Below are 16,618 nucleotides of genomic sequence, written 5' to 3' on the forward strand. Positions count from 1 at the left end.
AGTTCATAGTAAGGAATGCTAAGGCAAGCATTATAGGAGACCAGCACTGCTTTCTTACATAAAATCAGGAGGTAATCACTGAAGGCCCCTGTAATGGAGTGACTGGTCATTCAATAACCTACATAGAGGAAGCAGTAGGCCTGCTTAGTAGAACACCAAGCAGTTGACAGAGGAACATGACATCTGCCCCCTATGCTTGTATCCAAGGAATTTGTCAGCCAGAAAAGAGGGGCCCCATCTTGCTCTTGCCTGTGAAATAGTACAAGGGTCTAACCCCCTGCTACCAGCCCGGCGTGTTTGAAGGAAAGACGCAATATGTTCAATGTAAACCATTTGGAACATAATCAGCGCAGCTGTGTTTGAGTCGTGCGCAATTCCCCTGCAGCTGGATGACAAAGACCCCTTTATCGCAGTTCTTTTGGGGTGACTCAGAGCATTTAGCAGGGTTATTCAATGGAGGGGGGAAACATGTCTGGCTATTGAACAAGCTCCCCTTTGTTACTGCGCCTATTTCAGGGTGGAATGGTCAACAAAGACTCCAAAATTAAAAATCTAAGATGGTGGACTGGGAGAAGATTCCCAAATCAATTATCTAAGGTCAGCAACCCAAGAAGAAGGGTCATGGTTGAAGGTACAAATCTTTGTGGGATTTCCCTTGAGACATTTCACCTTTATCAAGGACATTGCATCTGCCTTACAGCCGCGGAACCATTCAGAGACTACAGAGAGATCCACCTCTTAAAGACCGAGCTTCTGGAGGTCATCACCATACCTATAGAAAAAGAAACCAAAAGAATCATTAAGGGTGGCTTCAGATGGAAGCTGAAGGACAAAGTGGAACTGTTAGAGTTGGGGGTGTATGAAATAGGGAGACACGAGGAGTAGAGTGGAAGGAGAGGAAGTACTGGATGTAAATGTGGTGAGCTGGAAAAGAGGCTCAGAATGGATGAATACTAGCCTGCGCCACACTAAGATAGAACTGTGAACATTAGCCTGCCCCAGATCCAGCAAGGATTGTGAATAACAAACTGCTTCGCAACTAGAGATCACTGTGAACATCAGTCAGCGCCACACCCAGAGAGGACCGGGAATATTGACCTGCCTCCCATCTAGAGAGGTCACTAAATCGTGAATCCCCCTTCCTCACATCCAGATAAGGCTGCAAATATTAGCCGACATAATTGTGTTTACAAACCTGGGAATCCTCCCAGTGTCCCCTCCAAGTTAGTGAATATCAACCTAGGTAACTTTCAGAGAGGATTATGATTAGAAACGTCTACCGCAACTAAGAAAGAATTGTGAACACCAGCCAGCCCCACATCCAGAGAGGACTGTGAATAATAACCTACTTCCCACCGAGAGAGGATTCTAAAATGTCCTGAAGACTAGCTCGTGTCACATCTAGAGGAGACTCGGAACATTAATCTACCTTGCCCCTGGAGAAGACACTGAACTTCAGCCTGCATCACTTCCAGAGATGAAGGGTTGAATACGGGTGCACACCTCAAATTAAATGGAGATAAGAATATTCTTTACAAACTGTTTAGGGTTAGTTTTAGGTGCGGGGGAGGAACTGGGGCCATGGCACAAAACCCCAACATTAGAAAACAAAAAGGCAGAGGATTCAGTCTAGGAACCCTCCCGTCCCCTGCACACTTTCAAATGTGTGGACTAGGTCCACTACTCAATTTAGATATTGATATCGGAAAAGAATGTAAACCAGACAATTCAATTCTGTCAAACAGAATGAGGATTTATAAAATATATAGTCAATGTTCATTCACAAAAACACAAGAAAACAATATCAAGTAGAGAGGCAAACAAAATTTGCATCAACGGGTCACAGTAAATTTGAAAAGGTGGTAGAATGCAATTCAAGTGGCGACACGTTTCGAGGATATTTTCCTCTTCTTCAAAAGGCCAAAATCGAATTCTTAAAGCAAAAAGAAAGGAAGGAACATTTGTATATAATTGTAAAGGATATCTTAACATATGATGTAGTACATGAGCTGTATATTTCAGTGTGATCGATTAAACAATCTGTGTCATTTTTTAGTGTGTCACATAGTATAAAGAGAAAGAGAAAAGAACATCCATTTAGTGTGCCCTATACCGAGTGGGCATATTCAATCATTATTCATGATAAAGTGGTTCCAGTTGAATTTTGTACCGTTAAATTATTTATATCTACAAAGGGGATTCACTCTACACCGCGATTTGACAGTCAAATGACATGGCCACCCCGTGACTGGAGAAAATTAAGGTATTAGTGTTAGTTCTAAAGACCCGTATAGCCCACAGTAGGGATAGTAATGGATAAGAATAAACAGGTTCTGTTTACCAATAGAAACGGTGTCTTCCGAAATTCAAAGTGCAAAATAATGGAGATAGCGATTTCAGGAATGTAATGCGCTTCCGCGGGTAAAATACTTCAACTTGGAGAGCAATAGATTACTGTAACAGTAAACAAAGACAAAAGATGGTGTAAAAGTAGTAAAAGACTAAAGAGCAGTAGACGGGCAACTAGAGCATGTCCAAAGAATATACCTGAAAAGTAAATAAAGATCGAGGATAGCTCCCTAGTAACGGGAGTAGTTAGAGATGGACAGTCTCCGATACAGGCATACGTGAGGCAGCGGTGCTTCCAATGAATATTTTGATATACGTAAACTGGTCTGCAGATACAAAAGGATAACAAAAGCGTACCTTAAGAACATTATATATACAATAAGGCAATCAACTTGGTTAATAACATCTAGCAGACAGTATATGTATTACCTTGTACTTGTGTCCTTAATAAGAACTTTTTATTGTTGAAGCGCAGGTTATCACGCTCCGTGCGCTGAGTGAAAGGATGCTCGGTCATTCGAATTTTAAGCAACTAAGTAAGAGAACTCACAATCTGTCCGTATGTACGTGTGGATCCCTGAAAGGATTAAACAATAGGTTAAGCCGACTAACGGGTTAGATCTGTAATCCATGTGTAATCCCGGGGTGGGGATAATAAAGTACTGCTAATGCTTACCTGCATCTAGGCAGACTGTTCAGAACAGCAACTGCTGTGGAGTAAGGCGTCTTTCCTTTGCAACTATGGAAACGGCGCAAGTTCTCGGGTTTCTAATGATAGATGTGACGATAAAAGACGGACTATGTGAGTAACGTCGGAGTGCGGCCATCTTGGACTGATGTAGTAACATTAGAAGGCGGCCATATTGGAGTGTTAAATAATGTCCTCAGCTAATCTAATAACGAGAAGAGTGGCTATACTCGGATGTTCTAAAATAGTATTAAGCAAGATATAGGCAGACGCAAATGTAATATAATGAAGAGGAACAAGTAAAGGAAGGAAACAAGGAATGGTACTAAATATAGGTACCAAATTAGAGATTAAGTAACGTTATATGGAGAACTAAAAAAAATGGAGTGAATGACTATACCTTAAAATGGGATAAGCCCTATATATGTCAATGCTGTCAAATCGTCGGGGCGCGGAACTACCCAATCTATGTGGGACTAATATGAATTTGTTTCAGAAAACTCAAATGGATGTCTTTTTCAAAATACAGAGAATGTTCAAAGTGGACAAGTGTACATCTAATTTAAGGCAGAATGTTCAAATAATCATACACAATTTAACCATAAGTGAGACATATCATAAGATGATATCTGATAGAACAAAAATTGCAATCCAAAGCTGCTTCTTGACACTGAATTCACAATAGAATAATAAAAACATAGTTTGATCATCACAAAAACCATAGGTCTAGCACTGGTAGTCTGGTGTTTCCTATTTATAGGAAGCGATTTAAAGTAAAGTCTTCATTGAGGCCCCATGGTTGTAAAGAGCCCATTTTGTCGATCCAATAAGCCTCTCTTTGAAGTAGGAGGGATTGGTAATCTCCACCCTTTGTTGGTCTTTTTACAACTTCAAGTATCTGAAATACACTCTCTGTTCCGGCTACAATAGGTCTAAGTGGAGGATCGTGTTTATCCTTAAGAATCTTAGGAAGTCCATAGAAGACCGGAGTAACCGGATAAGAGTTGGTAAGGCAACTCTTCTTAACCACTAAGAAGCTAGGTACGTTCCCCTGCTTGGGATGCACACATTGTAACAACGTCATTAAAGGAGATGTGGTAACTCACCCAAGAAGTGGTCAGAAAATTAAGCTTAGAGACTACTCTACCTGTTTGTCATCAGGAGTGATATATTTGCTGAAATGTCCATGTGGGAAAGTCTACATCGGCCAGACGAAAAGACCCATAAAATTAAGACTAACTGAACATAAATCAAACATACGATGCAATAATCAATACTCGCCAGTAGCACGCCACTTTAATGCTGAGAAACATTCAATTGCACAAATCAAATTTCAGATACTTGAAGTTGTGAAAAGACCACCAAGGGGTGGAGATTACCAATCCCTCCTACTTCAAAGAGAGGCTTATTGGATCGACAAAATGGGCTCTTTACAACCATGGGGCCTCAATGAAGAGTTTACTTTAAATTGCTTCCTATAAATAGGAAACACTAGACTACCAGTGCTAAACCTATGGTTTAATGTGATGATCAAACTATGTTTTTATTATTCTATTGTGAATTCTGTGTCAAGAAGCAGCTTTGGATTGCAATTTTTGTTCTATTAGATATCATCTTATGATATGTCTCACTTATGGTTAAATTGGGTATGATTATTTGAACATTCTGCCTTAAATTAGATGTACACTTGTCCACTTTGAACATACTCTGTATTTTGAAAAAGACATCCATTTGAGTTTTCTGAAACAAATTCATATTTGTCCCACATAGATTGGGTAGTTCCGCGCCCCGACGATTTGACAGCATTGACATATATTGGGCTTATCCCATTTTTAGGTATAGTCATTCACTCCATTTTTTGGAGTTCTCCATATAACGTTACTTAATCTCTAATTTGGTACCTATATTTAGTACCATTCCTTGTTTCCTACCTTTACTTGTTCCTATTCATTATATTACATTTGCGTCTGCCTATATCTTGCTTAATACTATTTTAGACCATCCGAGTATAGCTACTCTTCTCGTTATTAGATTAGCTCAGGACGTTATTTAACACTCCAATATGGCCGCCTTCTAATATTACTACATCAGTCCAAGATGGCCGCACTCCGACGTTACTCACATAGTCCATCTTTTATCGTCGCATCTATCATTAGAAACCTGAGAACTCGCGCTGTTTCCATAGTTGCAAAGGAAAGACGCCTTACTCCACAGCAGTTGCTGTTTTGAACAGTCCGCCTAGATGCAGGTAAGCATTAGCAGTACTTTATTATCCCCACCCCGGGATTACACATGGATTACAGATGTAACCCATTAGTCGGCTTAACCTATTGTTTCATCCTTGCAGGGATCCACACGTACATACGGACAGATTGTGAGTTCTCTTACTTAGTTGCTTAACATTCGAATGTGTATATAATCGGATCGGTGGATCTACAGCCGCCAGACCGAGCATCCTTTCACTCAGAGCACGGAGCGTGATAACCTGCGCTTCAACAATAAAAAGTTCTTCTTAAGGGCACAAGTACAAGGTAATCCATATACCGTCTGCGAGAAGTTATTAACCAAGTTGATTGACTTATTGTATATATAATGTTCTTAAGGTACGCTTTTGTTATCCTCTTGTATCTGCAGACCAGTTTACATATATCAAATTATTCATTGGAAGCACCGCTTCCTCACGTATGCCTGTATTGGAGACTGTCCATCTCTAACTACTCCCGTTACTAGGGATCTATCCTCGACCTTTATTTTCTTTTCAGGTATATTCTTTGGACATGCTCTAGTTGCCTGTTTACTGCTCTTTAGTCTTTTACTACTTTTACACCGTCTTTTATCTTTGTTTACTGTTACAGTAATCTATTGCTCTCCAAGTTGAAGTATTTTACCCGCAGAAGCACGTTACATTCCTGAAATCGCTATCTCCATTATTTTGCACTTTGAATTTCGGAAGACACCGTTTCTATTGGTAAACAGAACCTGTTTATTCTTATCCATTACTATCCCTACTGTGGGCTATACAGGTCTTTAGAACTAACATTAATATCTTAATCTTCTCCAGTCATGGTGTGGCCATGTCATTTGACTGTCAAATCGCGGTGTAGAGTGAATCCCCTTTGTAGATATAAATAATTTAACGGTACAAAATTCAACTGGAACCGCTTTATCATGAATAATGATTGAATATGCCCACTCGGTATAGGGCACACTAAATGGATGTTCTTTTCTCTTTCTCTTTATACTATGTGACACACTAAAAAATGACTCAGATTGTTTAATTGATCACACTGAAATATACAGCTCATGTACTACATCATATGTTAAGATATCCTTTACAATTATATACAAATGTTCCTTCCTTTCTTTTTGCTTTAAGAATTCGTTTTTGGCCTTTTGAAGAAGAGGAAAATATCCTCGAAACGCGTCGCCACTTGAATTGGATTTTACCACCTTTTCAAATTTACTGTGACCTGTTGATGCAAATTTTGTTTGCCTCTCTACTTGATATTGTTTTCTTGTGTTTTTGTGAATGAACATTGACTATATATTTTATAAATCCTCATTCTGTTGGACAGAGTTGAATTGTCTGGTTTACATTCTTTTCTGATATCAATATCTAAATTAAGTAGTGGACCTAGTCCACACATTTGAAAGTGTGCAGGGGACGGGAGGGTTCCTAGACTGAATCCTCTGCCTTTTTGTTCACTTGCCGAGATGATTATAAATTTTGTTCTAATGAACAGCAAGGGAATTTGCCCTAGCTATATACCCACCAACCAGATCAACCCCACAGCCAGTAACTACACAGTAGCATTCCCTTTAGCCATATATAGAACAAGATACACAGTACCTAGATAGCCACACCACCAGATAGCCCGCTAGCTTGTACCGGACAAACCTGCCTCGCCCCAGACTAACCCCACGAGTCAGCCGGACTAAGCACGACAGACTGACTGCACGCGAAGACAGCACAACGCCCATAACCATACACGCAAAGAACCGAAAGAAACCAATTAGGAAAAGCACTTACAAGAGTCCGATCATAATTTTAAAAAAGGGGGGAAAAGATTTGTACCAGGAAAAGCAATGCACGTGGCTACTGCGCAGGCAACCTCAAAGGAAACTCAAAGGAAACCTAAACCAACTAATTTACAAGGAACCCAAACCTGACAACCCAAACAAAAAAACAAGAGATGCTTCCACCTCAACACAACAACCTACCGCCAACTAACACTATAATGACACAAAAACGAAAAGGGCCACAAGAAAGACAAGTGCGAGAGAGAACAAACCCAACTGAATACCACCACAGATCCACAACAGTGGAACACACCCCCGCCAACAAGATCAAAAACAGATCTACCGCCGGCAGAAGAGAAGTCTTTATACCTAATACCATACCTCTCAAAAAACCACTCACCGGAACAAACCAACCCAACTAACAAATCATGAAAGATTGACAGCAGAACACAGCTACGCAGAAGAAGGAACAAGGCCAGAGGGAACAAGAACTCAATCGACGCCCTAACCCCATATATCACAAAAACATGAGGACCCACCCTTCATCAGCCACAAAACATAGAAGAGGAACTTGAAGAAAAGAAAAACCTACGACTAAGAGCTAATCGACTACACAAACACAACTGTACAACCACCACAACTGGAGATCTACATGGAAAAAAACCAAAACACCAGTCAGAAGACAACACCGATAATCAACCGCAAACCAAATCATACCTTTAAAAATCCACTGTAACCTAATCAACTCAAGATCAATGTCAAAACATTCAACAGAGATCTTTGACCTGCTGTGCGACAACGGTATCAACATCCTGTTCATCACAGAAACATGGTTGGACGACAACTACAAAATCACACTCCAAAGCTGCCTCCCCATCAACTTCAAATGCCTACAGTTAAACAGAAATGGAAAAAAGGGAGGCGGCTTTGCATTCAAAGAACACCTGAAAATAAAAACCAAAATGAACCTCTAAACATCGAAAGCTGAATCCATGGTCATACACTTATCAGCCAACCCAAAAACAAACATTAAATTCATACTGGTTTACAGACCACCAACATACGATGCAACCTTCGTCAGCAACTTCATCGAAGCCATCACCAACATAGCCACCCAACAGGAACATCTGATATGGTTTGAAGAAAAACACGTCAACTCACAAAGTTCACTAATCAGGCAACTAGCAACCATTAAACTACAACAACTGGTCAAAAGAGCAACACACGCAGCAGGACACACACTTGACGCAATTTCACCAACAAAAAACTTAACATGAATGAGAAGTTAAAATATTTTTCCCCTCAGGCGCGCTCAACACTTCACTACTCAAGATTCAATAATGCATCGCTGAACATCAGATGGCCTGTGAACAATGCAAGATTTAATTGAAATAATTGGTCGGAACCAATATTATCACTGTCTCATTACAAATACTCTGAGCAGTTCAAAATAAGGTGACCTGTTTTAAGACCTGTATCTGTACACAATGCACACCAATGAAGCTCTAAGGGTATCAAGAGAAGGAAAAAGCCAATTTAAAGCTTGTATTGCTTCGATACAGCCTGGTGTATTATACATCAAATGTATAATGTGGTGCAGGTACCAACTCAAAGATATTACACACAAAAAATTACACCAGACTAAGGATACACGGAGTGGTGTCACACAGATATGTAAAGTATTTACTTCATACTCTAAATGCCTGAATACCCAAAAATATTGCATTGTTCACATGCCATCTGATGGTGGAAAAAAATCTTACCTTCTCGTTCATGTTTAACGGTGGGTAAGGTCAACCACCTATTCTACCTCAACCGCAGCTCAACAAACACCTTCAAAATTACTCTCATTTCACTTACCTTATGAATGGTTAACTAGCGCACTCCGCACCAGGTACCCCAACATATATTTTCTAAAAAACATATCACCACTGCAGTGTAGAGGAGGTCCCAAATAAAGCCTGCACTCCCATCACCCATTTTGAAGTACCAGGAACATTCACACCAAAATATGTGACTTATGATGAGCAAATAAACCAGCAGAGAGCCGCAGTAGGGCTCTGCCCAGTATCTATCAGAAGAACATCACCTATTGAAGTACCAATACCAAGAAAACCATGGACAGTAAGGTATCCATTGAGAAAACCCTACCAACAAATGAGACGAAATGAAGATTGCTTAAGTACCGTCCCGGAAGAAACAAAAAAGGCCTTAATGGAAGACGAATGGTGACGTCACGAGAGCCCGGACGGACGCACAGATAGAACAAATGACAAACCAAAAATAAGACAAAGAGACGAAACACCTTGAGAAAAGAGATCATGAGCTTAAAGTGATAGAAGGCTATCAAAGCGTAAGAGTTAAGATGTAAGCAAAATGAATACAGTCGATCAGTTTACGTCTGTACATATGGTTGAAACCGCAAGAAAGCTAAGAAAACAGTACAGCTTGCTATGCTAGGTCAAAGAATAGCACGGCAAGCGCCATTGTAGATAATATACCTCAAAATGAAGCACAATATTATAAGTGCGATTCCACTGTACACGAAAAGCAGAATCAACTCGGGTTACTAGAGGCCAAACAAGACAAGATTCATATTCTAGCAAAATGAGAAGAGACGGCTGAATCGAAACTCGGCAGCTGCAACTCATGCTAGAAGATCATAGGTCATACCTAAAGGAGGAATGAACAGTAGCTACATATAATTGAAACCTAAGAACAGAATATCCTGTCTCTGAAAGGTCAATATAAGGAAATGTAGGCAGGTGACAAGCAAAATAAGAATTAAATGCGCAAATCGAGAGAAACTAGGCAAATTCACGGTGTCTGCATCACATGACCATCCGAGCGAGGAGAAGCACAAGTTCACACCTACGCGTGGCATCCGCCCAGGAGAAGATAGCAGAACTTTCCCAGACAGAAGATGCAGTTTCGAGGCCAACCACAGTAACATAATTGACACATTGTTGTTGAAGTGATGATTGTTACCTTAATTGGAGGAAGGCCGGTAGCTAAGGGGGCACCCTGCACCTGGCTGACCATTCTGCTTGCTGATAAGCAAAGTGGAAATTTATGCATGAGGTTGGTGCCAACCCAAGCTCAATGGACCAAATAATCTAGGGTCCTATAGTTAGTAGAGCCAATGGGACATTGTACTTGAAGGTCATTTGAAGGAAGGGTTTAGACACCCAACTGACAGTGTTTTACCCAATCCCTCACTGCGTTACCATATACAGATATAGAACCTATATTAAAGTTACCTTTTCCTAACCAGTAGAAATGCTTATTAACTTTTGAGTGTTACACGTCACTTATGATGAATTTTCAGTATAAACCATGTGTTTTTATGAAATTCGTTGGAGTTGAAGCGAGAAGGACGATCGCATCATTGCTGATATCCATAACTCCCCGTTTTTTGTACTTGTCATTAAACGGACTCCCTTTGCCAAACCATTGTTGTCCTTATTGATTGGTGTTGGAGTAATAAATCTGCACCCCCATCCATCTCAAGGTGCAGCTATCTTGTCTTCTGAGTACAGTGCCGCCGATACAGTTACTCTGGAGTGACCATCTTATCCTATTTGTGATCACCCTGCCAACTAAAAATACCAACCAGCCCCTCAAACTCCCAACCACCTCAAAAAGAAACTGGAAAGCCATCAAAGCGAGCAACCTAATAGAACACCCTGAACTGACAAAACCATCTGCAACCGAACTGGACAAGGCACACCAAGACGGGAAAACGGACCTACTACATAAATGGATCGCTGATACAATCGAAAGCATCGCCCTGAAAAAAAACATTTACCCCTCAAGAAAAAGAGCATTGGCAAAATGGTACACCATAAAAAGAACAAGAAGCTGGAACAAGAATGAAGGAGGAAAGAATATGACCAAGGTAAGAAAACTCAGTTCCAGGGGAAAATCCGATCGTACAAGAAGGAAATTCAAGAAGCAAAGAAAAGGCAGTATGACAGAATCACTAAAGCCATCAACACACATAAAGAAATGTTCAACATCATAAACGTAATGAGAAACCCACCAGGTTTACGACAACACAAGACCGACCAATCCTAACACACAACCAACCAGATACGACGAGGAGCCAGAGCAAAAACTCAGACTTCACGCAAATATCAGTAGAGCCACTCGTCAAGCTGGTAAAAGATGGTAAGAAAGCAGGCTCGCCCATGGACCCCTGCCCCCAAGACATATACAAATCAATACTCACACATGGAACACCATTAGAATACTACAGAAATCACTTGAATCTGTCGCTCGCCTACAGGGACTGTACCGCGAGCATTCAAATCAGCATATATTAAACCACTCCTCAAGAACACAAGTGGCGATGTGGAAACATCCCCCTACCAGGCAAAATTCCTAGAAACCTACGTATACAAACTAACTCAAGAACACGTAGAAAAACAGTTGCTGGGCCAAGCACAAGTGGGCTTCAGACCCGCAAGAGGAACCGAAACAGCACTCCTATCCATCTACGATGACGTAAAGACAAATGGAGACGCCAACATATCTTTTGCCCTGATTCTTCTTGACCTCTCTGCAGCATTCGATACAGTAAGCCATGACGCCCTCATCAAGATATTAGAAGAAATGGGTATAACGGACCTAGCACTACTGTGGATAAAATAATTCCTAGCCAACAGAACAGACTGTATGAATAAAGCCCTTCAAATCTGCTCCACGAGTGAACGACTGTGGAGTACCACAAGGATTCTCATTATCACCACTGTACTTCAACATCTACCAGACCAACCAAGATCCTCAAAAAATACAATCTTGCGTGCTACAACTACGCAGACGATATTGAAATAATCTACAAAATTGAAGATGCACAAGAAGAAAATACAACTCTAGGAGAATGTCTGAAATAAATCTACGACTGGATGAATGCCAACAACCTAAAAATCAACCCAGGAAAGAGAGAAATCCTGATTATATCCAAGAACCAAGAGAACACCTACATACCGTGGCCAATCGAATTGGGAACTACGCCTACACCATCAAACGTCGTCAAAAACCTGGGAGTCCTCATGGACAATGCACTAACATTAGAACCACAAGTAAATGCAATAATTAAGAAATGCTTCTTCCTCCTTCACTCAACAAAAATAATCCTACCAGTCCTGTCCTTGACCCACAAAACGCAGACAATCGTCGCCCTCATTATGCCAAGAATCTATTACCCCAACAGCCTCTAACTCGGAATGCCTGCTGAAGAAACTGCAATGCATCCAAAACGCAGCAGCCAGACTTCTGCTCAAACTATCTAGAAGAGACCACATCACACCAGCGCTAGAAATGCTACACTGGCTTCCAATCAAACAAAGTATCACTTACAAAACAATGTGCATAACACACAGGGCAATCAGTGGCCAGGGAGCAGAATTCCTGCACAAAAAAACCATCCATCTACAAGCCGAGACTCCTTCGATCAAGCAACTAAATCTGCCAGGACCCAAAACCATGAGCAAGGAAAAAACTTGGGGGCTCCTCTTTCTCCCACATGGCGGCAAAAACCTTGAACAATGGTCCGAAAAAAATAAGAAACACAAAAGACCACCTAAAATTCAGAAAACTACTAAAAACCTGGCTCTTCCACACCTCAGAACCAAACAAACAACTGAAACAATAAAACCAAAAATGCAAAGGGAGCCTGTTGACAAAAACCCATGACGGCACTAGACAACACCGAGAACCAACAGAGAAGGGGACCAACCGCAAGAATTAAATAGACAACGCAAGGCTGCACTGACCACAAGCGACAATCCAATCGGAACAGAGAAATTGCTAACAAGGCTGACACAAACACACACAACTATCAACCTCACCCACTGCCAAGCATTCCCCTGCCAGACATGACAACATGACCCCATGTATAAACCGCCAACCCAACTTTGAATCCACACTATTCAACTATCACCACACGCTTAGAAGACAACCATCTTCAAACCATCGCCTCCATGTAAGCTAACCTGCCAGCCAAAACAAAACCACTAGCGCTACACTAAGAAACCCACACCCAAGCTAGTAAGCAGAAGATGAAATGCACTAGACTGATATACATGAAACACTAGCAGTATTCCTGGAGATGGACTGACATTTGAAATGACTAACCTCACACACACAACAAAATTCAACTGAGACCTAGGTATGATGGTTCCCTTGCGTCCGGTGGTAAGGAATGAATTGAACTGCGTCACACACAGATAGACTTTGGGCATAGGGCACAACTGGATAGATCAATGGGGACCAGTTTGCATCAGGCTCAGACTGGGATGTAAGGGCTGGCCTGAGTAAGAACAAAGATAGAACTAGAAGAGACTGACTAGCGCAACATATGGACAGAGAGGTGAGGGACAGCCGTGTGTCATGCTGAAACACGATCACTGTAAGGAAGACATTCATCTAAACCTTGAAAGACACACAAAATGAGTGTTCGTCTCTTCAGACAACAATGCTAATAACCAACCCTACTAAAACCTCACCCCTCTACATACACCTCTCAAACCCTAACTAAACACAACCATACCTCTTTAACCGCAGAAACCCGTGTGCACTTCACTACACCGCAACAGCAAGCACACCCCACCGAGCCTTACACAACAGCACACGACGGACACTGACCGGATACCACACCAAAAATCTCAGCGAACAGTGTTAACTGAACTGAAGCTACCAACAGCACCTCACAGCTCCCTTGTTCTTTCCTCAAACTTTGTCCTACTAAAATACCCTAACCTACCCCCTTTTTCTTTCAGATCCGCCAGAGCGCCAGGGGACCACTACGGTGGTGATAGTGCACGGTATAAATATCCTTTAACATTAACATGAACAGAAAAGTATCTTGGGAGGGTGTCCGATCGACATTTGGGATAGGGATGGCCAACTGAGGGGGAATGGGAGTAAAGGTGGAAGGGGCAGAGATAGAGGAATGGCGGGAAAGATGACCAGCGCGGGACAACTGGACAGAGCGAGAGGAATGGAATCGAAGATGAGGAGAAAGGAAGGTGGTGGCCTAGAAGTAAGAATGGGATAAAGTCTGGGAGAGCGAGTGGATGAGACGCAGGAGGAGAAATGGTATCCAGGGCTTGATTTAATTGGCCACGTCTGAACTTTCTGGCTGTCTAGAGGCAGATCCACCACCTGAAGCAGGCACCGTCACCAAGAGGAGAGGCTCAGGTTGACGGAAGTGCTTCTGTCATGCATATCACTTGCAATGCTAGGGATCGGGATCTGATCACTCATGAGTGGGGTCAGTGGCAACAGGCAGGCTAGGATATTCTATTTGGGTGCCAAATGGGGCAGGTGTGGGGAAGCGGGCTACATTCGCTTTAGGCTGGTGCAGTGGTGGCATTCCTGCTTTGTTTGAGAAGGCGATAGGGAGGTGAGCGGAGCAGAAGCTGAGATACCACCAGCACGCACAGTAGCTCCACTTCTAAATTGGACAGAATCAGTTGGGCTGGTGGAAGGACAATCGAGGCATCATTGGAGAGAGTGAGAAGCAGACATATGGAGAACATGGGACGTATAGAAGGGGAGAGTGGAAGCATGGGGACGGGGAAACAAGTGCATAGATTGGGAGGTGGCAGACTGGGCGTGGGAAGAAAATTGGAACCACTTTGATCCTTGTCATGAAGGCAGATGAGAGACACACAAGACCAGACTCAAGGATGTGTATGGTTCTCACAGGTCTTAGTTTTAAAATAGCCAAAAGAGTCAACACAAGGGTTTTGTCCAATCACCAAAAATAAACCAAAGTGTCTCACCCTTTGATATTTTTTTTGGGTCTGTCCCAAAGACTTCCTAGTTGGCAGCTTTCCAGGTCCCATACTTTAGGGCTAAATATCCGCTGATAGTCCGGTCCGCAGCCCAAGTAGGTTTCCACCAGGTGTTGCCAGGCCTGTTTTCGGCCAGATTTCTCGCCACTGTAGATCCTGTAGATTGCATCGGTCAGCTGGGCATACAAGGTGAGCTTCTCTAGGTGCCACAGGTGAAGCCAGGAATTCTCTTCCGCCTTTTCTACATTCCCACCTGTCTGGGTGCTTCCCAGATCCTAATCCCGCTGCCTCTTCTCCCCAGTGATACTCATTCTCTGAGCCCTTTGGCTGCATTCCTACCTCCTCCCAGCCACTGGCCCTACCTAGGGCCAATCTGGCCTGCCGGACCGTCATGTTCTTTCGTTTCTGTGCCATCCATTCCTCAGAGTTCCTTCCACCTTCCGTGACTACCACTTTTTCTACCTCTTGTTGTCACCACCTGTTCCACTCTCCATTGATATTACCACACTAGCACCTTCACCTGCTTCGGTTATCACCACCTGTTCATCGCTACCACTTTCTTGACTTCACACCTTCTGTGCTCCTGATATTACCACATCCTCAATACTATCGCCTCCATGGGGTTCTGTTATCACAGTCTCATCCTCACTGCCACTTTCCCCACCTGTTATCACTGCCGCCTCGTTCTCATTCTCCCCCTCTAACCTCCAGCACCTCAAACCTTAGTCAGCTGCTCTGTATATCCCCCCCAAACTCCTTCCAACACCTCCTTCAACAACACAAACTCCCTGCATGAGCTGCAAGGCTTTTATGTACTGTTCTAGGCTTTGAGAGTGTACTCCGAGACCCCAAACTGGCCCATAGAGTCGGAGTTTGCTCAGAAGCACTTTAAGATAAGATAGCGGCCCCCGTGAGATGGATGGGGGTGCAGATTTTATACTTCAACACCAATTAATAAGGTAAACTCAAACAGTTTGGCAAAGGGAGTCTGTTTAATGACAAGTACAGAAAATGGGGAGTTATGGATATCAGCAATGATGCGATATTCCTTCTCGCTTCAACTCCAACGAACTTCATACAAGTTGTAACATTTATACTCAAAACTTGTCATCATTGACGTGTAACACTCAAAAGTTAACATGCAATTCTATTGGTTAGGAAAAGGTAACTTTACTATAGGTACTATATCTGTATATGGTAACGGAGTGAGGGGATTGGATAAACACTGTTGGTAATTTATATCCAATACCAAATATCAACACAATTATGAACGAAATAAACAGATGAAGACCGAACTGTGCCACGTTCTGTGTGTTATTAATTGAGGAACTCTGCCCCAACGCAGGTTAATAACTATGCATTACGCCACAGACCTTCAAAACGTACACGACATGTATAGTCTGAGAGGTTTTGTGACCGGCTAACAGCCTCTCCCAAAACATCTTTGATGATAGTCTATTTTCCCGTTCCACAAAGTGCAAGAAATGCTTCACCCGTACATCCCACATACCTCTGCACGCCAATAAAATGTAGCTGAGGGACAGAACTCTGGCTTCCTCACAATACGAACAAAATGTTGTTACTTGTATACCCTTGTTACGCTGAGACTGCACTTCACCTGTGTGTACCAAGTTGAGGCGGATTCTTAAAAATGCCCGCTTCGCCTTAGAACTAGGGAAGTGTCTCGGGTATCTAGGTAAGAAGCCGATCCTTTTATCAAAAGGTGACAGTGCTTTTGCCAAGGTTCACATCAACGCCC

General features: G+C 42.3%; 1 protein-coding gene across 3 annotated transcripts in view; it reads left to right on the forward strand.

The window, feature by feature from the left end:
* MAP1A (microtubule associated protein 1A) overlaps window positions 1–16,618 on the forward strand; it is a 463,228-nt gene that overhangs the window by 398,746 nt on the left and 47,864 nt on the right. The gene's annotated exons all lie outside the window — the stretch shown is intronic.

Source organism: Ambystoma mexicanum, chromosome 11 (genome assembly GCF_040938575.1).
Source record: "Ambystoma mexicanum isolate Mex_15411 chromosome 11, UKY_AmexF1_1, whole genome shotgun sequence".
In the NCBI taxonomy this organism is placed as follows: domain Eukaryota; kingdom Metazoa; phylum Chordata; class Amphibia; order Caudata; family Ambystomatidae; genus Ambystoma; species Ambystoma mexicanum.